Here is a 12028-nt window from a genome sequence, read left to right as displayed (position 1 = left end):
CATCTTCCGACTGTCAATTCTTTTAGTGCCAGATTACATGCAAGGGGGTAAGGACAGCATGTAGGTATGTATTACTTGTCATTTGTAGAGCATATCATCAGCATTAATTAACTTTGATTATACAATTAGTATTGAGTTGTCAAAGACAACATTCAAAACAGAGGGATTATTAAAAGCATTCATCCTAATAATGATCAACCAATCTTCCTCAGAAACAAACCATGACTCGCCCCCAAAAGCAGAAAGATTAGCAGCAGCAGAGCAAAGCAGGAAGAGTTTGGGCTTAAGTATAAATCATGGCTAGTCTTGGAGAATGTAATTAACTTCTCTGAAGCCACCGTGTCCTCTCACCAATGGGACCAGTAATAAATAGTACCTGCTTATATAGGAGGGAGGATTTGATGGGATGATGCATGCAACTTGCCCGGCACAGAGCCAGGCAAGAAGAAGGCCCTGGCCAGTGGGACTATAATTACCATCAGGAAGAACAATAAAATACTCACCAAAGGCGGGCAGGGCTTCCAGATGTCCATCCCTTCGGAACACAGCATGCAGGATTTGGGAGACTTCTACCTGAGCTTCTTCTGGTTTTGCTTTACCTTTGGTTTTTCTCACAGGGGACCTGCCGGTATCAGAGACTAGGCATTCCTCTGCAAAGAAAGGACAGCTATGAGTAGTCTCTACAGCAAGCCCCCAAAATTCCATGGAAATTTCCAAAGGAATTTCTTGGATGACAAAAACAAAACAAAACAAAAAAACAAATGATGTAAGGTTTTATCTCTATGTGGGCTTCAAACTGCTGGTTGTTTGCTTCATACTCAAAGATAAGTTATCCCATTTTTACATCTCTTGAGGGAAAAGAGAACACACTCGCACAAAATCGACATCAAGCCACTCCTGGCTTATAAGAACACCCACACCTTTGATCATCCCCAGTTCAGTCAGATACCATTTTGCAAAAATCTAATATTTCACTACATCTGAAATACATGGATCAATGTGTGATTTCAGTTTCCATTAAAAGTCCCCCCTTGGGGGCACCTGGGTGGCTCAGTCGGTTAAGCGTCCGACTTCAGCTCAGGTCACGATCTCACCGTCCGTGAGTTCGAGCCCCGCGTCGGGCTCTGGGCTGATGGCCCAGAGCCTGGAGCCTGCTTCCGGTTCTGTGTCTCCCTCTCTCTCTGCCCCTCCCCCGCTCATGCTCTGTCTCTCTCTGTCTCAAAAATAAATAAATGTTAAAAAAAAAAAAAAAAGTCCCCCATTTTTCCTGGTATGATACTAATATATTGTGGTATACTTTAATGAGGTATGATCTGTTTTACTTGTGGGAAAACTCAATGATAAATACATGAAGGGAATTTAAGCAGTGCTATTTTAATCCATCTTGAATTAAAAAAAATAAAAACAGGGGCGCCTGGGTGGCGCAGTCGGTTAAGCGTCCGACTTCAGCCAGGTCACGATCTCACGGTCCGTGAGTTCGAGCCCCGCGTCAGGCTCTGGGCTGATGGCTCGGAGCCTGGAGCCTGTTTCCGATTCTGTGTCTCCCTCTCTCTCTGCCCCTCCCCCGTTCATGCTCTGTCTCTCTCTGTCCCAAAAATAAATAAAAAACGTTGAAAAAAAAATTTTTAAAAATAAAATAAAATAAAAAATAAAAACAATCAGTGAGGGACACCTGGGTGGCTCAGTCAGTTAAGCGACTGACTCTTGATCTCAGCTCAGGTCTTGATCTGAGTGTTGTGAGTTCAAGCCTCACATTGGTCTCTGTGCTGGACATGAAGCCTACTTAAAAAAAAAACAAAAAACAATCAGTGAATTCTGCAAGGTTCCACCCTTTTAGTCCACATCCCCATCAGTCCTGGCCTGCACTCCTCACTCGAGTCCTTCCTACTCTCAGTCTTGTCCCCTCCAAACTGTTCTCCACCCAGCAGCCAACATTATCTCTAAAAAAGTTCATGCCACACCATTCCCGCAGTGGGAATGCTGTCTGCTCCATGCCACAAGCACTTATTGGCTGTTGAGGAAAACCTGCTTCCATTCTCAAGGCCTCTAATACCCCCCCGATCATAATGGCTGCTCTTCTCTCCTCACTGCACAACAATTAGAACCTTGCTATAGCTTTTACTAAAAATTTTAATGTAACAAACTGTGGAAGAGACATGGTCTGGCATTGAAACCCAGAAAAAAATATACATTTTTTTTTCTGGGAGATAATTAACTAAAAAGAAAAACCAATTGTTAAAATACATTCCCAGAGGGCCTAAATGCCTATTCCTTTATGCTTCTATTCTCAACTTAGCAGGAGTAAGTTTGGAACACTGAAATTACCTATGCTCTCCAACCTACAGACTGTGAGCGAACCCCTAAGGGTCTCTCACAAGGATGGGAGTAGGGTAGCAATATGGAACTTGCTGAGGGTTTTGCCTTAGTGATGCTGGCATAGCCAAGTGCATCCTTATCGATGGTTTGGTCCAAGCCCCTCATTTTCTAATGAAGGACAATGAAGCCCAGTGGCTTCCTTGGGAAGGAATCCTTCCTTTGGGAAGGATTGTCCAGAATCTTAGAGCAAGAGATCAGTTGTGCCCAGGCAAGAAAGCCTGGCTGTACCCACTGTATCATGCCCACATGTATTTTGCACCCACAAAAAGTCCCTATGTCTGGTAAAGATGTCTTCTTACTTCCTAGTACAGGGACGGTATTTTTCATATGAGAAATGTGTTTCCTGCTTTCAGGGGGACAGAGGAGTGTGTGAGTGTCTTTGCACCAGTTGCTTCACAAGTAGCTCCAATTCAAAATAATCAGTATACCGTTGTAGTACATTTTGGGCAGCCTGCCCTTGGCCCCCACAGCACAGAACCTTAAGTTGCTTTTATACTAGAAAACATCTTTACCCAAAGACTATGAGCAAGACATGGTTTTGTTCTCTGGCCATTGTTTTCCCAGCATTTGTATAATTATCTGTAGCTTCAGTTGCTATGGAAAGCAAACACTACTTGCCATGACAACAGTAATAACTTAAGATACGCAGCTTGTCTCAGACTATGAAGCTTCAAAAACACTGAAATGTGTAGGGCTTTAATATCCTTCCTTTAAAAAAATCAATCAAATGACCTTCCCAGAAAAGCCACCTGAGTGTTCACTTTCTCTATGATATCTGTCATGAAAAGCCAGCATACCTCAACAAGGAATGCCCAAGGGCTGAAGTCAAAGGATATTTTAGTAAAAATTGATTTTAAAAACACGTTCCTAAGAATCAAAGAACAAATAAATGAAGATTTACTGTGTACCTATTCTGCACCAGAAGTGTGTAGATTCTTTTACATACATTTCATCTGATTGTGATTGTACCTCATTTTACAGAAGACACAAACAGACCCAGAAAAGTGAAATAACTAGTCCAGAGAGACAGAACCAGGATTCAAACTCGGGGTGAGCTGGCTCCACCCAGCCCACCATACATTGTTTATTCAAGCAGTCTAGTCACCTGATTATTTTGATCAACCCAAAACTGAAGGTTCAGAATGAATTTGGGTTAAAAAATATAGAAAACAAATAGTCCTTTTTTTTTTTTTCAAAATCAATCCAATCACTGGCCTTCTTCTCAGTATACCCTAGGAATAGCTACAGTCCCCTCTCATCTGGCTCCCTCTGCCTCAGGTCAGACGAGAAATGATGAGGGTAGGCAGTATGTTGGGAATTCTTGCTGAAACTCACTAATATGGCTATCAAAATGACAGATAATAAGTAGTATTGAGGATGTGAAGGAATTGGAACCCTCATACACTGCTGGTGAGAAGGCAGAGTAGTACAGCCACATTGGAAAACAGTCTGGCAGTTCCTTAAAGGTTAAACATAGAGTTACCACAGGACTCAGCAATTTCACTCCTAGGTGTGTCCCCAGAAGAATTGAAAATATATGTCCACATCAAAAATTATACAGGAATGCCTATTTGGCATTCTTCATAATAGCCAAAAAGTGGAAATAACCCAACTGTCAATTAAATGGTGGCTGGATGAACAAAATATAGTCTATCCATACAGTGGAATATTATTCAGCCATAAAAATGAGTGGAGTATCGACTGATGATTACAGTAGGGATGAAGCTTGAAAACATTTTGCTAAATGCAATAATCTGGTCACTAAGAGACATATGCTGTATGATTCCACCTATATGAGTACCTAGAGTTGTCAGATTCATAGAGACAGAAAGTAGAATAGAATGCCAGGAGCTAGAGGAAAGAGGAAATGGAAAGTCATCATCTAGGGGTGCCTGGGTGGCTCAGTTGGTTAGACGTCGACTTCAGCTCAGGTCATGATTTCACTGTTCCTGAGTTTGAGCCCTTCATCGGGCTCTGTGCTGACAGCTCAGAGCCTGGGGCATGTTTCAGATTCTCTGTTTCCCTCTCTCTCTGCCCTTCCCCACTCCCCCCTCAAAAATAAATAAACATTAAAAAAAATTTAAAAAGAAAGTCATCCTCTATGGGGACAGAATTTCAGTTTTGCAAGATGAAAAGAATTCTGGAGATTTGTTACACAGCAATGTGAATGTACTTAATATTATTGAACTGTATACTTTGAAATGGTTAAGATAGAAAGTTTTATGTTACATGTGTTTAACCATAATAAAAAAGATTCCATTTAGAATGAAATATCCAGAATAGGCAAATCCAGAGAGACAGAAAGCAGATTAGTGGTTCCAGGAGGTGGGGGGAGGGAGAATGGGGGCAATGCCTACTAAAGGGGATAGGGTTTCTTTGGGGGGGGGTGATGAAATGTTCTGGAATTACATAATTCCAGGTTGTGTGATGTTTGTACAATCTTGTGAATACACTGATAAACCATTGACTTGTACTCTTCTAAAGAGCAAATTTTTGAGATATGTAAATTATATATCAATTAAAAATTTGATGTAAGAAAAGAAGAATCTAGGTGTGAGAGCTGGTGTCTATGTCAGAAATGAAAGGGAGAGGAAGGAGAGGAAATTGATAATTATGAGAAACCATGCAAAGGCAATGTACCAACCTGCTTGGCCACAAACAGCTCCTTGTACCATGGTTGCACACAATCACATGCCACAGTTAGCTCAAACCAAGGATGGGCTTCATGGCTGGAGAGCAAATATTTGAGCAAAATATGTGTACATCCTTATGATTATTTTAAACGTGACAGAAAAATCACTATAAAACACAGTTGATAACTAGCCATAATGGCTAACTGGTCAGTGGCTAACTAGAGGATATAAGAAATAATTACATTATGAATAAATGTTAATACTGTATTTGAATACAACCTGGAGGTAATTATATATTCCAACCCCATGTCTTTTGAGTAAATTGTACCTCATTTTCACTACTGATATTGGATAATAGAAATCTCTGTGGATAGTTAACAGGATACTAGGGTAAATTAACAATAAGCATCATTTAATTAAGCTATTTGAGAAGTCTGCTGCCTATTGGATTCGTTACAAGTACATCAAAGTTTTCGATTTACAGCAATTTATGGCATAAGTTCCTGGCTGTCTCATGGGACAAGGAATTGCCACAAACTTTTTAGAATGAAGAAAAGTGGGCTCCTGGGTGGCTCACTTTGTTGAGCATCCGACTCTTGATTTCAGCTCAGGTCATGATCTTATGGTTTGTGAGTTCAAGCCCCACATCAGGCTCTGTGTTGACAGTGTGGGGCCTGCTTGGGATCCTCTCTCTTCCTCTCTCTCTGCTCACTCTCTCTCTCTCTCTCAAAAATAAATAAATAAACTTTAAAAAATAGAATGAAGAAAAGTAAGGAGACTGTTGGAAACCGAACTGAGCTTTCAACTTGCAATGAGCCCTTGGCACTTAATGGAACAATGAAGTCAATGCTCTTCATGGTGTAGCTAATTATCACCTATACCAAATCCAACAGGTGAGCCACTTCTCAGATTTGTCTTGCAAGCTTGGCTTTTTCTTTTTTTGTTTTGAGGAGAGTTATTACTTTCCTAGCACTGAAGAAAATGACCAAGGTTAATGCATACAAAGTCAAGCTAAATTTGTACTAGAGATACTATTAAATTTAAGTAGACCATAAAAAAAAAGTTTAGTAGACCATGGAACAAAATAGAGTTCAGAGGGAGTCTTGGGTGTATATGGGATCATAGAATATGATAAAAAGTGATGCCACAGATTATAGGAAAGGATAAATGATTTGGTGGCTGGTGCTGGAAGAAAAATCAAACTAGGTTCCCATCTAACAATCTGTATGGAGGTAGATTCCCAATGGTTTCAGGAATCATTATGAAAGGAAACAATAATAACATCAAAAAGGAAATTACAAAAATGTTTTTTTATCTTGGAGTAGGGAAGAATTTCTTATAGAAGAAAATCTTTGTTTTCTCTAAACCTAAAGATGTCAAGTGAAAATTAATACATTTGATTACATTCAAATTAAAGATTTCTGTTTAATGAAAGGCACCATCGATAAAATTAAAGACAGATGGTGAGATGGGAGAAAAAAAGTGCAATATCTAAAGCCAACAAAAATTAATATTTTAAAAGTATCACAAAAAAGATACAAAGCCTAATAGAAAAATGGGCAAAGGATAAATGAACAAAACATTTATTAAAAATGAAACCCAAAAAGCAAGCATATGAAATGCTCCAAGTCATTAATTAATGCAAATTAAAACATCTATGTGATATCAGCTTACACCTGTTGGCCTGGAAAAATTAGGAAGCTATAGATTACCAAGTGTTGACAGAACTGAGGTATTACAGGAATCTTCATGCTTTGCTGTGGTAGCATAGACGGGGCCAGCCATTTGGAGAACAGTCCAGCACTACTCAGTTAAATTAAGTCTACACAGTGACCTGGCTATTTTGCTTTTGTATATATGTTTGTATGTAGGTATTTGTGTATGTATATGTGTATGCATACACATACATATAAAATTTTAACTTATACACATGTTCATAGCAGCATTATTCATAATAGCTAAAAAGGTGGAAACAATCTAAATGCCCATCAGCTGATGAATAAACAAAGTTATTGTATATCCATATAATGTAATATTATTTAGCCATAAAAATAAAGTACTGATTCATCCTACAACCTGAATGAACTTTGACAACATTATGCTAAGTGAAATAAGCCAGACACAAAAGGATAAATACTGTATGATTCTATTTATATGAATATCTAGAAGAGGCAAAGCCACAGAGAAAAAAAGTAAATTAATGATTATTTAGTGCTACAGGTAGGGGGAGATGGTACCTGGTTGATAATGGGTATGGAATTTCTTTTTTGAGTGATGAAAATGTTCTAAACTTAGATTATAGTGATGGTTATGCAACTCTGTGAGTATATTAAAACCATTGAATTATGTGCTTTAAATGGGTGAGCTTGTGGTATGTGAATTATATTAATGATAAATCTGTTATTTAAAAAAGGAAAGAATGAATGGATGCACGAATACATGAAATAGATAAATAAATAAAACTATAAGCAGGGCTTTGTATGGACTTATGATAAGAATGTGCCCAGAAGAGGGTGATTAATTCAATCTTCTGCCAGTGGTATCTGCCTCCTTTTCTCTGGCTGCTAATCTTCCTGGATGTTGTAGATCTTTTGAGCATATTATCTTCTCCTTTGACTTGCTCCCATTCACATGCTGGGCCTGGGTTTGACCTTGGTCTGAACCACCCTGCAGATCCTGTAGGCGAATCAGAGCCTCTTGCAGGTAGAGGAAGTGGTAGACAACTTCTGACATGACTTTTGATGCTCCTCACTTCCTGGTATTCATGATTTTATGTAATCTTCTCCCCTTTGAGTATGGGCTGGGCCTAGGAACTTCTTTATATCCAATAGTATATGGCAGAAGTTATGGGAAGACACATGATTAGATTACAAAAGACTGTGACTTGGGGCACCTGGGTTGCTCAGTCATCAGTTAAGTGTCCAACTTTGGCTCAGGTCATGATCTCCTGGTTTGTGGGATCCAGCCCTGCCTGGAGCTCTGTGCTGACAGCTCAGAGCCTGGAGCCTGCTTAGGATTCTGTCTCTCCCTCTCTGCTCCTCCCACACTCACACTCTGTCTCTGTCTCTGTCTCTCTCTCTCTCTCAAAAATAAGTAGACATTAAAAACTTTTTTTAAAAACCTGTGATTTGTGAATTTCATCTTGCTAGCTCTTTTCTCTCTCTCTCTCTCTTTTTCTCTTTTTCATTGGTACTATCTCTCGCCATTGTACTTACTACCATGTTGTGAGATGGCAAGTAACCAAGAGATGCATCTAGTCAACAGGTTATGAGGAACTCAGGCTTCACTCAAACAATCTGGAAGGAATGGAATTTTGGTCCCTACCATGTGAGTGATCTTGGAAGAGGATATTTCCTCAGTTGAGCCTTTATATTAGACTGTAGCCCCAGCTAACACCTTGACTGAGATAGCCTTGGTAGGGAATCTATAGCAGAGAATGCATCTAAGCCATGCCAGGACACCTGATCCATGAAAACTGTGAGATAATAAATGTGTTAAGCCATTAAGTTTTGGAGTAATTTGTTATGCCATAGCAGAGCAGTTATAACTAATCCAAAGGATAAGACATGTTAAACATGCTTTTTCCCTGTCACCAGAACTTTGGAACCAAACTTCCCTTGTAGTTGAGTGGGGCTAGGTGTCTGGCCCCATAAAAAATTAATTTGGTTATTTGTTTGTATAGTTCAAAACTCTCCCTTGACTTTCCAATAATTTCAGGGTAAAATCCAAAATAAGTTCTTACTGTAGCCTACAAGACCCTCCATGATCTGCTCCATGCTGCCCTTTCAGACTCATCCTACTCTCTCTCCCCTTCACCCTCTCTACTCTGACCACACTAGTATTCTTTCTGGTCACTGAATCAAGTATGTTTTCATTCTGGGGGCTTTACCCTTTGCTTTTTACATTTAGAAATTTCTTCCCCCAAAACATCTGCAAGACTCACTACCTCCCTTCCTTCAGTTCCTTAATCAAACATCACCTCCTCAAAGAGGTCTTTCCTGACAATCGCTAAAGTAGGTTTCAAGTCTCAGTCTATTCCATTCTGTATACCTTATTGTAATAGGACTTATCATCATCTACAACTGCATGCACTTCCTTGTGTATTTGTTCTGTCTCCTCCCTCTAGAAGGTCAGTTCCATGAAGGCAGGGACTTTGTTTTGTTTGCTGCTATATCTCCAGTGCCTGGCACCTATAGCTAGATGAGGAAAGGGGGTATTAGAAGAGATGACAAGTCACTTCCCAGAGACTGCTCTAATTTGAAGCAGAAAGGGGGAGGTTTTGGCAGCCAGAGAAAAACATATGAGTATTCAGAGAGCCCCAAATCTGCCCTGTGACCTCCAGGAATTCCTAGGGAATGCCAGGGTATGTACCATAGGGGTAAAGAGTTCTCAACAAATCTCTCACCTTAACTGCAAAACTAGTTCCATTAAAAAGGCCCTTCAGATGACTACTCAATAGATTCCTCCTCTTATGTGGCTAGAAAATATATTCTTCATGAGGTCTATTTTTTCTAAGTTTTTTCTATTTGCATTTTGTTCTTTCATGCCCAATTATCATGCATAGTTTAACTGCATGATTTAATTAACTACCAAAATGCAAAAGTACAAACTTTTATATATAAATAATTAGTGACACAGGCAAACTCTTGTTACTTTAGAATGAACAGCTGGTAGCTAATTGTGCTCACAATTACCTAATTGCAGCAGGTTTAGCAACTTTTGGACTTGTTTTATATTCAAAATAGTTTCCATCTTCTTTAATTTAAAAAATTGTTCTAAATTTAAAGGAAGACTACATCTAAGTGAAAGGTTATAATATGATTTTGTAAAACATGCAGAAGAATACTATGTGGAATAAAATCTAATTAGAACACAAATTGATGTTCCATTGAGAGTAGACAAAATTGAGTTTCACACTTTGTTTATTGTCACAGTTAAAAGAATCTGTAAGATTGACAAAATCCAATGGGAGAAGATGTGAAAACATTCACAAAAAGTTAAAAAAAAAAGAAAAACAGAAAAAAAAACACTGTGAAGTAAATAAATGTATTCCCAATGGTTCTATATATCTTGGGGACACAAATGAGGAAAGAACAAAACAAAAATAGGTTAGGAAAGGGAGCTAAAACACACACATGCACACACACACACACACACACACACAATCCTGTAACTCTGATAAGTATTTTATTTTGAAGCCCCAAGTATGCAATGTTGGGGGAAATAAAACATCTCGTTTCTCTGTGTTGTAGCTAACCACTGGATGTCTCATTCTGCTAGCAAGTCAGGAAAAACAACATGGCAGCATGTATGATCACAGCCTTTGACACAGTCATCTCCTTCCTAATCGTAATCACAAAAGAGAAAAAAAATCTAAGCATAAAGCTACTCATTATAGTTTTACACACTATATGAATGATTTCAGAAATGAAGCATAGTAAAGTGAATATTGCAAAATAAATAAAGTTACAAGATTTTATTAAATAGGCAAAATAAAAAAGACTGCCTCATTCAATATTCCGGGTGTTTTCAGAAAGTGGTTAAAACTAGTTTAAAAGTTTATGTCATTTCTTATAATGAATCCTCTACTCTGATGTAAGAGGAACAAGAGTTAATGAACATCTTGGTTTAGAGACAAGTTTTCAGCAATTTTATTTATTATGGTGACTATTGTTTATGGTCAATAAACTTCCTAATCAGCATTAATTTAACTCAATTCATTCAATACTTTGAATGAAACTGAACCAAATATATGTCAATGTTTGACTTTTAAGACTAGCATGCAAGGGCACCTGGGTGGCTCAGTCAGTTAAGCATCCAACTCTTGGTTTCAGCTTGGGTCATGATTTCATGGTTTCCTGAGTTCGAGTCCCACATCGGGCTCCAAGCTGACATTGCAGAGCTTGCTTGGGATTCTCTGTCTCTCTCTCTCTCTCTGCCCCTCCCCTACTTGCGCTATCTCTGTCTCTCTCAAAATAAATAAACTTAAAAAAAGAAAAAGAGACTAGCATGCAGATGATTCTTTTAAATCCTGCTATGTTTTAGACAAATCATATATTTGGGGCCTAGCTTATCTGCCAAAGAGTCCAAATTTAAACAACTATGTATGTATACATTATCTATATCTCTACCTACTGTCAACTCAAAAGAAAAACTATACCCCTTTCATAAATTCATGCTCTCATATTATTTACTAAGTATGTGTGAAGGAGAATCCCTTTTTTCTCCAGGGATTTATTTGTAACCATACAAATTCAGCTGGTGGCTTTAATTCTCAACTCAGTTTGATTTTACAAGCACATATTGACTATCTACTATAGACAGAGCAACATATTTTATCAGGAACACTTCATCAGAAATATTTTAGCAGCAACAATTCAGAAGTATTTCCTCAGAGAAATACATAGGTTGTTAACATTAGAATTGCTACTTTACATACAATGTATTTAGATTGGGGATGTTGGTATTTACATATTAATCAAATGAAAGGCACCAGTGTTCACCACTACCCCCTCCTCTTGCTTTCCAGTTTCTAGTCAAAATAAACTATTTTGAAATTGAAGGGAGCATCATTTTTCCAGATGCTTGATATAACTGTGTCCTTTTGTTGTCCACATTCTAAACTTCCCCTAAGTTCATTTGTTTCATCTCCTTAATTAACCACTCCCATCCACTTTGTCTAGCATTGATTTTTGTTCTTCTCTAACTACCTTTAGAATCTATCATCTGTAATACATATGTTTTTGTGTAGGATTATCTACTTATGATTATAAATATTCTCTAAGACTTACTTCTCTAGCCAGATAGTAATTTTGCAAGAAATGGGGACCAGGCCTACTATTTCGATGCTTTTTTACTGTTGAGAACACAACATGTCATAAGAACACAAGAAGTAAATGTGGATTGATTGCTTGATAATGCTGCAGAATAATCTGCAAATAAACTGAAAGCAACTGATACACATATTAACTTCTTAAAATTCAGTAAAAGCTATAATCAGTCATTTAAAACTGCAGCCA

At 38.3% G+C, this 12028-nt stretch overlaps 1 protein-coding gene across 3 annotated transcripts in view; it reads right to left on the bottom strand.

The window, feature by feature from the left end:
* PASD1 (PAS domain containing repressor 1) overlaps positions 1 to 5130 on the bottom strand; it is a 104875-nt gene extending 99745 nt beyond the window's left edge. For all 3 annotated transcript variants that reach the window (XM_058712905.1, XM_058712907.1, XM_058712908.1), the window contains exons 1-2: positions 5021 to 5130; positions 504 to 650 (exon numbers count right to left, since the gene is read on the bottom strand). The gene's annotated coding sequence lies outside the window, so the exon portion shown is untranslated. The remainder of the gene's footprint in view (positions 1 to 503; positions 651 to 5020) is intronic.
* Positions 5131 to 12028: the final 6898 nt, after the last annotated feature.

This window comes from Neofelis nebulosa, chromosome X (genome assembly GCF_028018385.1).
Source record: "Neofelis nebulosa isolate mNeoNeb1 chromosome X, mNeoNeb1.pri, whole genome shotgun sequence".
Classification (NCBI taxonomy): Eukaryota; Metazoa; Chordata; class Mammalia; order Carnivora; family Felidae; genus Neofelis; species Neofelis nebulosa.
Note: the sequence above shows the minus strand (reverse complement) of the source record. Positions and strands in the feature narration are given on the sequence as shown.